At 40.0% G+C, this 12,457-nt stretch overlaps 3 long non-coding RNA genes across 3 annotated transcripts in view; 1 reads left to right on the forward strand and 2 right to left on the reverse strand.

Annotated features, from left to right (window-relative positions):
* LOC125962138 (uncharacterized) overlaps positions 1-5,289 on the reverse strand; it is a 112,334-nt gene extending 107,045 nt beyond the window's left edge. Inside the window, exon 1 of the long non-coding RNA XR_007473607.1 lies at positions 4,995-5,289. This is a non-coding gene — a long non-coding RNA (uncharacterized LOC125962138). The remainder of the gene's footprint in view (positions 1-4,994) is intronic.
* LOC125962149 (uncharacterized) overlaps positions 1-12,315 on the forward strand; it is a 14,132-nt gene extending 1,817 nt beyond the window's left edge. Inside the window, exon 2 of the long non-coding RNA XR_007473634.1 lies at positions 12,224-12,315. This is a non-coding gene — a long non-coding RNA (uncharacterized LOC125962149). The remainder of the gene's footprint in view (positions 1-12,223) is intronic.
* The window catches only part of LOC125962142 (uncharacterized), a 28,723-nt gene continuing 27,796 nt past the window's right edge, over positions 11,531-12,457 (reverse strand). The window contains exon 3 of the long non-coding RNA XR_007473619.1: positions 11,531-11,545. This is a non-coding gene — a long non-coding RNA (uncharacterized LOC125962142). The remainder of the gene's footprint in view (positions 11,546-12,457) is intronic.

A 12,457-nucleotide genomic window follows, 5' to 3' on the forward strand; every position in this document is an offset into this window, starting at 1 on the left:
GCTCATACCTCCCAAAGGGACATAACACATGCTCCAATCCAATTTCTCCAACTGACCTCTTCGGATGTCTTCAATTTTTGAAGAAATCTCAGAGGATTGTTCAAGTTTTCTGGCTTCCTGTCGCTGTAAAATTATTGGGAAACCCAATGTATTATGCAATGCCATTCACGCAACTAATTTTGTATGTATTTAATACTTATGAATTATTTAAACACATATTGTTTCCCATCAAATCTAGGGTAAATTCATGAGAAAGTTGAAATCACTTGATTAAAAATGCAGTCACTGAAGTTCATTGCCATTCATGTACAACTTCTTAATCATTAATACGAATTTTGTTATATTTTAAACCTATGTTTTGCATTTTCCATTTAGGGCACGGTGGAGCACGTGTCAAATAAACCTATATCGTGCTGTACTTTCTTCATACAATTTGTCAATGTGCTGGAAGGAAGGTTTGATGGTTAATTTATGGGTCAGATTCACTGGCACAGGTCCCCCGTTTACTGGACAAACATTATTCTGTGTGTTTCTGTAAGGATGATTTTGGATGAGAGTATTATTTAAATCAGTAGCCTGAGTTAAGTCGGTTGCCCTGTATAACGTGGGAAGTTCTCATACAATCCAATGACGGCCTGAATAGAACAAGGCTGACGTTCCCTCAGGTAAAAGAATATTCCTCTGTCAGATGGACTTCTAGCAGTTTCAGCTCTGCAGATTTTGCGTGTTCCAGACATTTTAATCTCTCTCTCTCTGTCCTTGTCCCAGTTTCTGTAACATATTTCTGTATGTATATACGTACCTACAGGTTGTAATATATAATTTGAATATTTCATCTGTCATTTCATGTACATGACTACCTATGGCCAATTAAAATAAAAATTTTCAAAGGTATTTTGAAGTGAATTTAAAGCCAAACATATTAATGTAATATGACACATGGGGTGTGGAATTATGACAAATATAATGAGCTATTAGCAAATAACCGAAGTTCAGGAACCATTGCCGTAGCACATCTACCAAAGACTTCATTTCTGCCTATTCAGTGATTTAGATGTTAACAGGTTTTCTAAGTTCCTCCCTTCTATCCTGTATATGAACACTACTCTTTTCTATGCTGTCGCCATGGGCACTGAAGAGTGTTTTGATGGATCATGGTTGGTGAGGGCCCTGTCTGGTTTAGGAATAGAGTTGCAAATCTCGCTTTATGATACTGTAGAATGTTGGAACAGATGTTTAATGGAATCACGATATCCCATCTCAACTTACGTGAACTCTTCCCTAGACCGCTGTCCTGCGCTTAAAATTCCTTTATCAGGAAATAAATCTCTTGTATTCCATAATTGAATACGAAGTTTCAATTGTGTGAAACCAAAACTAGATATAAGGTACCATTTCAGATTCAGAGCATCACATATAAATGATTCAGAGTGACGCTGGGAGGGCAAAGATAAGCAAAGCACTACAGGTCTGACGTGTGGATGAAATGTGAACTTAGGGCACATCTGATATATTTGCTTTTTTCCACTCAGTCCAACAATGTTTTAGGTCTTTGAAGAGAGAAATTTGAAAAAAATGTTCACCGTTTATTCTCTGTCTTCTTCTTCACGTGCCAGAACACTCAACCTGCCATATTATCTTCACTGCCAATATCTACCCCTTAACCGTCCAATTTGGTACTTTGACATATCGCCCATGCATTTAGTAATAGTCCTTTCATAATTCTTCCTGCAGTCAGAAGGAAGAACTGGCCTAGTAACTTGTCTTGGCCGAATAATCAGGAAGCTTCTTAGGAATGGGGTTTTATAATGGGACAGCAGGAGGAAGAGGGAAATGAGGAGTAGAAGAGGAGAAAGAGGAGACACTTGAATCGTGTGAAAGTCATCAGCTAGGCATGTGCCAGAAGACCAGGTCGTAAACTTTGCTTGCAGCTCAGCCACATCTTCACTGACTCCTATATATATTTTTAACAATATGATACGTTGTTATTAAAATGAAGGTATACCATTTAATATACAATGCGGAAAACATAAAGCTGTTAAAAAATGAGCATGTGTATTAAACGGCCAAAAACAATCACTGCTGATACTTTGCTGTATTTAGTGTTACGAGTTTTCAATTTTCATAAACCCACACACATGCATCCATGTCTATCAGGCTACTGATTTGAGATCATCTTTTGTAATATAGATATCTCTAGGCATAGGTTGCTCTCTTTGTGCTGCATTACATTTATCCCGAATGTTCTTGTATGTTTTCTTTTCATTTTCGTTCATCTCAGGTTATTTTCTATTTATTTCTTATTTCTCCTTCGTACCATTGTTCATTTTGGAATGTGTTTCCAAACTAACAGATGTCAGAGCAACAGAGAGTAGAATGGTGGTCAGCATGGTCTGAGGGGTCGGGGAAAGGTCGGATGTTTGGCCACGGGTACAAGCCTGCAATCATACAATGAATGAGTTCTCAGAGTCTACAGTAGAGCATGGTGATCTAGGTAATAGCACTCACTTGTGTAGTTGAATCTTGCTGGGAAATTAGACCATAAGCATTCTCATCACACACACACATACAAAGACACACACACACACACACACACACACACACACACACACACACACAGAAACAGGGAGACATACACACATTACATTGTTACTGATGAAGTGATTTATGTTCTAAGTGACCGATGATGGTAATGACTGCATAAAGTACATATATGTCAAGTCATCACATTATACACAGTAAATATGTACAATTTCGTTTGTTAATTATTCCTCAATAATCCCAGAGGGAAAGCATGAAGGAATAAGTATCATACAACGGAGTAACAATGTTTGAGCATCTCTGTGTTCCTTCTCCTCCTTGGCTCTCTCAGGATCTGATACTATTCTCTGAGAGAGCTTCCTTTATCCATCATTCTCTGGGGTCCTTGTAGTCACCTCAGAGTGGATATTCCCTTTTAGTCACCTGTACTGACCATATCTGATTTCCTAGTTGGAAATTAGGGAACGGTGCACGGGAATGTCGTTAGTAATCTTAAAAATCATTCTTTTTCGTTTTGGCCCATAGTTAATTTAGTTCTCAATTCCCTCAGAAACTTATTAGGCACCTGATATAATTTCAGTCCCCCAATCATTTCTATGTCCTACAGATCTCAGTTAGGTCCTTTTGTAGAAGGAATTTTCTGGCCTGATTAAATGACTGCTTTTTCCCCTAACATAATACAGCAACCATGAGGCTCCCTGGCACACGTGTGGAAAGAAGACAACTTCTGTCTACTTTCCCTGTTGTAACAGTCCACTGAAATTGAACTTCTAGTTGAAAACCACTTCTAATCGCATCTCTTACTCTTTAGGACTTACAAGCGGTGAGTTTTCTAATTCAACAAGGTTTTGAACTTCTGGACTGTATTATTTTTCTTTTCATTCTTTACATTTCTGGCCTGTCAACCAGAAAGATTTTCCTGAACATACATCTCCTGAAATACCCTGGGCAAATCAACAAGTGAGCAACCATTGCTTTGCCTCTAAAGATACCATGGACAACCATTACTTCAAACATTTTGCTATTGAATAACATGTAGCACCACATTTACGGCTTCCAATTTCAGATTCCTTTCCAACCACCTCCGGACACATAAGCCAATGCCACAATTTTTTTAAGATTTGTTACAGGAGCATCCCACCTCAAAGAACTAATTTCTATGTCAGGTCAAATAACAGTAGCTACAGTAGAGACAACTCCCAAATAGCAGTGTTGATTTTTCACTCATGACACGGTCTGGTGAGCGTTGAACAGTAACATGGGCTTTTGTTTGCTTCTGCAGTTCTGGCATCTTTGACTCCTTTACTTCTAACCACAAGAAGGGATATGCTTAATGAACACATCCCTTTTCACAGCTTACTGGACCAGTAAGCTAAGCACTTGGAAAACAAGCGGCATAGTAACAGTCATTTTGTAAATCAAGATAAACATTGGAATCCCCTGTGTATCTCAAATGTGGGGTCAAAATAATGAAGAATGTAATTTCCGAGGTGAAAAAACATAGTAAGACCCTGCGGTTGTTGAGTTTTACAATAAGAAGAGCACGTTGTACAAATGGGGAAGAGGTAGCACTTTGCCTGGTAAGGTCCCTTTAAATTCCCTTTCTTTTGTACTACCCATGTTTTCAGAACTATTATAATTTTATACAGAGTATCCCAATAATTTCCCAAACTGGTTATTTTGTGGGGTCAGATTAAAAATTCAGTTAAACTGGTAAAGAAAATCAACACAGAATATGAATGGATAATAGAGTTTAAAGAATATCCTTGCTTGCTCTACTAGGTATGTCAGAGCCACTCCCCTGCTTGGAGCACCTGGGGGTGGTGGTGACGGTGTTGGTGGTGGTGACGGTGATGACGACAGGGACAATGATGATCTGCCACCTCTCAAATGCCAATTACATGCTCGGCATTGTGCCAACTAAATGACACACGTTCATGTAATTTTTATGGCTAAGCAAGTGGGCACTGTATATGTGATTTTCCCCAGAGTTTATTAAAGGATTTGAAATCCCAAGAAGTTACAAAACGTGTTCCTTAAATGAGTCAAGCAATAATTAGGAAAATAACCTGGATTTTTAACTGTATAGAAATAATCATTGATACGACTCCAAATTCAGATAACACTGACTGTGAAAGCCTGAAACTCGGGATCAAAGAAGGATAGAAATCAAGCAAAATTATCATATGATATTGCTAAAAGCAGGTATGCAAAGAAAGAAAATATTTTCCCATCTCACAAAAGAACTGTATTTTATTCAGGACGTGGAGGATAAGTAACAATTGCTCAGCTGGTAGAAACCCATGCCCAGGTGACCGACCGACACAGAAGACAGCGAGAGAATCCTCAGAGGGCGCCCAGGAGGAGAGCGGCTGCTCTTCCTTCTGAGGCTCTGCGATGCTTTCTTGGGCACCTCCTAGATGGAAGCAGTACAGCACTCACAGGTAAGCAACCTCTGTCTGTCAGGAAGCAGCACTCGCATATTGAGGCTGAAGGGTGGAGAAGCTTCTTCCGTATCCATGATAGGCTTTGAAGAGAAGAGGAAGGTGGAGCTCTGGAACTAGTTGAGCTGATTGTCCTTATCCTTTCCAGATGCAGATAAAAGCTCAAGCTCTTACATACTCTTGGGTGGCCACTTCTGCTAGCAATGTTGAACAGGTGCCCCAGGAGGGCATTTCTGCTTGCACTGCTGAGGCACGCATGGGTCAGGGCACTTTATAGGTGGGCAAGGGTCTGGACACTTGCAAGGTGGGCAAGGGTCTGGACACTTGCAAGGTGGGCAAGGGTCATGGCATTTCTGTGTGCACACTGGTGGTGGCTGGCAGGGCTGCTTGCACTGCTGATGTTGAGAAGACATCTTTCTGCAGTCTTAATATCTGAAAGAAAGTATATGACCGTGTTCACAACAAGGAATTCCTATAGAGAAAACAGCAAAATCTTGTGGAATAACAACAGATAGTATCTCACCAATCTCTAAGTATGTGCTTTAATCTGTTTAATACTTTTTAATGAATTTCTGACTTCTCTCTCACTCTTCAGAAAATCGTTACATCAGCCCAGAGAAAACCTTCCCTTTTCTCATACAGCTTTTCTAAAGAAAATATCTTTGTTTTGAAGAAACATGCAATGTTTTCTCTTTTGGTTTCTTTCTTTCTTTCTTTCCTTTTTTGTTTTTAATGAAAACGACATCTTCAGAAAAGCCCCTCACATGTTCTAAAAACATGGGCAAGCTCACAAGCAATTTGTATCAACATTTCCTCTCATGACGTCCCAACAGGATGACTTATATCCAGCGCAGAGGGCAATCAGGATGAGTGTAAGGGTCTCACACCTTCTAAGATAAATGCCTCTGAAATCACAGCAGAGGTCCAAGAGAAAAAGGCATAGAAGAAGGTAAATACTTTGCTCTTTATCCCTTCATGTCAATATTTCCTGTTAATTTCTTTTTCAATAGAGGAATTCAAACTAGGTATCAGTAATCTAGTAAATACAATACAACATTGTGCCCAGATTCCAAGTTCTCATCCACTAAGTAGCATTATACCCATGATCATAATTTTGGACCCATCAATCTTGCTGAGTCCAGCCTAAACTCAACATTTGGGTGTCCATGAACAAAGTTGAAATGAAGAATAAGACTCACCAGGTTCTCCAAAGTCAATCAGAACTCGAGTGGCAGGAGGATAGCTGTCGTGCAGCAGAGGACCTATTTATTGGCGCTTACTGCCCCACCCAGGGGGAAGCGGAACTACCAAACTTGGTCTGGTCCAATCATTTCCCAACCCAAATGCAAATCCATCCATAACTGGCTTGGCAGGGACTCTGAAAACAGGAAATATCCTGATCCCGGATCTCCTCACTGGATTATGTTCTCATGACTCACAGAGTCCCTGCCTTAGCTCTCAGTTTCAGTCGTTTAAGGCAGTGGGAGCACTTGGAGTGTCCTCTAACTTGGAGTCAAAAGTTCCATTCCTTGACTGGGGAGGATGACCCTTTCGTATCTTTCACCATCCTTGACTCCAAAACTGCCGGCCTAGTTGCACTTGATCTGGTGGCAAGTTTGTTGTACATACTGGGTTGAAATGGGCCTCGCTACCTGGTGACACATGTCACTTTACCTCAAGTCTTTCTTTCAATTCATTTCGGTTTGATTCATGGCTTGCTAAACAAAGTCTCGTTTCGTCTTCGAAAATGGTCTGAGGGAAATTTGCAGATCATCTCATATGATTCCCTACCTTGACACTTGGAAACGTGTAGTAAAGTGTTGACCACTACGGTCCTCCTTTCACTGTTTGCTCCTTCAAATAAAGAACATCCAGCAGTCAGATGCCTGTGACCTTTATAAATCTGTTTTACTTCCTGCCACAAGGAATCCACTAGGCACATAGCATCCCCTACCATAACTGAGATGAGCTGGCAGCTCAGACCCAAGACTTACAACAGAAATGAAGCTTTTTGCTCATACCTCCCAAAGGGACATAACACATGCTCCAATCCAATTTCTCCAACTGACCTCTTCGGATGTCTTCAATTTTTGAAGAAATCTCAGAGGATTGTTCAAGTTTTCTGGCTTCCTGTCGCTGTAAAATTATTGGGAAACCCAATGTATTATGCAATGCCATTCACGCAACTAATTTTGTATGTATTTAATACTTATGAATTATTTAAACACATATTGTTTCCCAACAAATCTAGGGTAAATTCATGAGAAAGTTGAAATCACTTGAATAAAAACGCAGTCACTGAAGTTCATTGCCATTCATGTACAACTTCTTAATCATTAATAAGAATTTTGTTATATTTTAAACCTATGTTTTGCATTTTCCATTTAGGTCACGGTGGAGCATGTGTCAAATAAACCTATATCGTGCTGTACTTTCTTCATACAATTTGTCAATGTGCTGGAAGGAAGGTTTGATGGTTAATTTGTGGGTCAGATTCACTGGCACAGGTCCCCCGTTTACTGGACAAACATTATTCTGTGTGTTTCTGTAAGGATGATTTTGGATGAGAGTATTATTTAAATCAGTAGCCTGAGTTAAGTCGGTTGCCCTCTATAACGTGGGAAGTTCTCATCCAATCCAATGATGGCCTGAATAGAACAAGGCTGACGTTCCTTCAGGTAAAAGAATATTCCTCTGTCAGATGGACTTCTAGGAGTTTCAGCTCTGCAGATTTTGCGTGTTCCAGACATTTTAATCTCTCTCTCTCTGTCCCTGTCCCAGTTTCTGTAACACATTTCTGTATGTATATACGTACCTACAGGTTGTAATATATAATTTGAATATTTCATCTGTCATTTCATGTACATGATTACCGATGGCCAATTAAAATAAAAATTTTCAAAGGTATTTTGAAGTGAATTTAAAGCCAAACATATTAATGTAATATGACACATGGGGTGTGGAATTACGACAAATATAATGAGCTATTAGCAAATAACCGAAGTTCAGGAACCATTGCCTTAGCACATCCACCAAAGACTTCATTTCTGACTTTTCAGTGATTTAGGTGTTAACAGGTTATCTAAGTTCCTCCCTTCTATCCTGGATATGAACACTACTCTTTTCTATGCTGTCGCCATGGGCACTGAAGAGTGTTTTGATGGATCATGGTTGGTGAGGGATCATGGTCTGGTTTAGGAATAGAGTTGCAAATCTCGCTTTATGATACTGTAGAATGTTGGAACAGATGTTTAATGGAATCAGGATATCCCATCTCAGCTTACGCGAACTCTTCCCTAGACCGCTGTCCTGCGCTTAAAATTCCTTTATCAGGAAATAAATCTCTTGTATTCCATAATTGAATACGAAGTTTCAATTGTGTGAAACCAAAAGTAGATATAAGGTACCATTTCAGATTCAGAGCATCACATATAAATGATTCAGAGTGACGCTGGGAGGGGAAAGAAAAGCAAAGCACTACAGGTCTGACATGTGGATGAAATGTGAACTTAGGGCACATCTGATATATTTGCTTTTTTCCACTCAGTCCAACAATGTTTTAGGTCTTTGAAGAGAGAAATTTGAAAAAAAATGTTCACCGTTTATTCTCTGTCTTCTTCTTCACGTGCCAGAACGCTCAACCTGCCATATTATCTTCACTGCCAATATCTACCCCTTAACCGTCCAATTTGGTACTTTGACATATCGCCCATGCATTTAGTAATAGTCCTTTCATAATTCTTCCTGCAGTCAGAAGGAAGAACTGGCCTAGTAACTTGTCTTGGCCAAATAATCAGGAAGCTTCTTAGGAATGGGGTTTTATAACGGGACAGCAGGAAGAAGAGGGGAATGAGGAGTAGAGGAGGAGACACTTGAAACCTGTGAAAATCATCAGCAAGGCATGTGCCAGAAGACCCGGTCGTAAACTTTCCTTGCAGCTCAGCCACATCTTCACTGACTGCTATATATTTTTTTAACAATATGATACATTGTTATATAAATAAAGGTATATCGTTGAACATATAATGGGGAAAACACAAAGCTGTTAAAAAGTGATCATGTCCATTAAACGGCCAAAAATATTCACTGCTTATACGTTGCTGTATTTAGTGTTACGAGTTTTCAATTTTCATATACCCACACACATGCATACATGTCTATCAGGTTACTGATTTGAGATCATCTTTTGTAATATAGATATCTCCAGGCATAGGTTGCTCTCTTTGTGCTGCCTTACATTTATCCCCAAAGTTCTTGTATGTTTTCTTTGCATTTTCGTTCATCTCAAGTTATTTTCTATTTATTCGTTATTTCTTCTTTGCACCATTGTTTATTTAGGAATGTGTTTCCAAACTAACAGATGTCACAGCAACAGAGAGTAGAATGGTGGTCAGCAGGGTCTCAGGGGTTGGGCAAAGGTGGAGGTTTTGGGCCAACGGTACAAGCCTGCAATCATACAATGAATGAGTTCTCAGAGTCTACAGTACAGCATGGTGATCTAGCTAATAACACTCAGTTGTGTACTTGACTCTTGCTGAGAAATTAGACCATAAGCATTCTCATCACACACACACACACGCACACACACAAAACAGAGAGACATACACACATTTCATTTTTACTGATGAAGTGATCTATGTGCTAAGTGACCGATGTTGGTAATCACTGCATAAAGTACACATACGTCAAGTCATCACATTATACACCGTAAATATGTACAATTTCATTTGTCAATTATTCCTCAATAAACCCAGAGGGAAAGCAGAAGGAATAAGCATCACACAACAGAGTAACAATGTTTGAGCATCTCTGTGTTCCTTCTCCTCCTAGGCTCTCTCAGGATCTGATATTATTCTCTGAGAGAGCTTCCTTTATACAGTATTCTCTGGGGTCCTGGTAATCACCTCAGAGTGGATATACCCTTTTAGTCACCTGTACTGACCATATCTGATTTCCTAGTTGGAAATTAGGGAAAGGTGAGCAGGAATGTCATTAGTAATCTTAAAAATCATTCTTTTTCGTTTTGGCCCATAGTTAATTTAGTTCTCAATTCCCTCAGAAACTTATTAGGCACCTGATATAATTTCAGTCCCCCAATCATTTCTATGTCCTACAGATCTCAGTTAGGTCCTTTTGTAGAAGGAATTTTCTGGCCTGATTAAATTACTGCCTTTTCCCCTAACATAATACAGCAACCATGAGGCTCCCTGGCACACAGGTGGAAAGATGACAACTTCTGTCTCTTTTCCCTGTTGTAACAGTCCACTGAAATTGAACTTCTAGTTGAAAACCACTTCTAATCTCATCTCTTACTCTTTAGGACTTACAAGTGGTGAGTTTTCTAATTCAACAAGGTTTTGAACTTCTGGACTGTATTATTTTTCTTTTCATTCTTTACATTTCTGGCCTGTCAACCAGAAAGATTTTCCTGAACATACGTCTCCTGAAATACCCTGGGCAAATCAACAAATGAGCAACCATTGCTTTGCCTCTAAAGATACCATGATCAGCCATTACTGCAAACATTTTGCTATTGAATAATATGGAGCACCACGTTTACGGCTTCCAGTATCAGATTCCTTTCCAACCACCTCCAGACCCATAAGCCAATGCCTCAATTTTAAGATTTGTTACAGGAGCATCCACCTCAAAGAACTAATTTCTATGTCAGGTCAAATAACAGTAGCTACAGTAGAGACATCTCCCAAATAGCACTGTTGATTTTCCACTCATGTCATAGTCTGAGGAGCGTTGAAGAGTAACATGGGCATATGTTTGCTTCTGCAGTTCTGGCATCTTTGACTCCTTTACTTCTAACCACAAGAAGGGGTACGCTTAATGAACACCTCCCTTTTCACAGCTTACTGGACCATCTTGGAAAACAAGCTGCATAGCAACAGTCATTTTGTAAATCAAGATAAACATTGTAATTCCCAGTGTATCTCAAAGGTGGGGTCAAAACAATCAAGTATGTAATTTCCGAGGTGAAAAAATTTAATAAGACCCTGTGGTTGTTGAGTTTTGCAGTAAGAAGAGCACGTTGTACACTTGGAGAACAGGTAGCACTTTGTCTGGTAAGGTCCCTTTAAATTCCCTTTCTCTTGTACTACCCAAGTTTTCAGAACTATTATAAGTTTATAGCGTATCCCAATAATTTCCCAAACTGGTTATTTTGTGGTGTCAGATTAAAAATTCGGTTAAATTGGAAAAGAAAAACAACACAGAATATGAATGGGTAATAGAGTTTAAGAATCTCCTTGCTTGCTCTACGAGGTATGTCAGAGCCACTCCCCTGCTCGGAGCACCTGGGGGTGGTGGTGACGGTGTTGGTGGTGGTGCCGGTGATGATGACAGGGACAATGATGATCGGCCACCTCTCAAATGCCAATTATGTGCTCGGTATTGTACCAAATGAATGACACACATTCATGTAATTTTTATGCTTAAGCAAGTTGGCACTGTCAATGTGATTTCCACCAGAGTTTATTAAAGGATTTGAAATCCCAAGAAGTTAAATAACTTGTTCCTCAAATCAATCAAGCAAGAATTAGGAAAATAACCTGGGTTTTTAACTGTATAGAAATAATCATTGATACGACTCAAAATTCAGATAACACTGACTGTGAAAGCCTGAAACTCGGGATCAAAGAAGGATAGAAATCAAGCAAAATTATCATATGATATTGCTAAAAGCAGGTTTGCAAAGAAAGAAAATATTTTCCCATCACACAAAAGAACTGTATTTTATTCAGGAAGTGGAGGATAAGTAACAATTGCTCAGCTGGTAGAAACCCATGCCCAGGTGACCGACCGACACAGAAGACAGCGAGAGAATCCTCAGAGGGTGCCCAGGAGGAGAGCTGTTAGTCTTCCTTCTGAGGCTGTGTGATGCTTTCTTGGGCACCTCCCAGAGGGGGCAGTACAGCACCCTCAGGTAAGAAACCTCTGTCTGTCAGGAAGCACCACTCGCATATTGAGGCTGAAGGGTAGAGAAGCTTCTTCCGTATCCATGATAGGCTTTGAAGAGAAGAGGAAAGTGGAGCTCTGGAGCTAGTTGAGCTGATTGTCCTTATCCTTTCCAGATGCAGATAAAAGCTCAAGCTCTTACATACTCTTGGGTGGCCACTTCTGCTAGCAATGTTGAACAGGTGCCCCAGGAGGGCATTTCTGCTTGCACTGCTGAGGCACGCATGGGTCAGGGCACTTTATAGGTGAGCAAGGGTCTGGACACTTGCAAGGTGGGCAAGGGTCTGGACACTTGCAAGGTGGGCAAGGGTCATGGCATTTTGGTGTGCACACTGGTGGTGGCTGGCAGGGCTGCTTGCACTGCTGATGTTGAGAAGACATCTTTCTGCAGTCTTAATATCTGAAAGAAAGTATATGACCGTGTTCACAACAAGGAATTCCTATAGGGAAAACAGCAAAATCTTGTGGAATAGCAACAGATAGTATCTCACCAATCTCTAAGTATG

Source organism: Orcinus orca, chromosome 1 (genome assembly GCF_937001465.1).
Source record: "Orcinus orca chromosome 1, mOrcOrc1.1, whole genome shotgun sequence".
NCBI classification, from domain to species: domain Eukaryota; kingdom Metazoa; phylum Chordata; class Mammalia; order Artiodactyla; family Delphinidae; genus Orcinus; species Orcinus orca.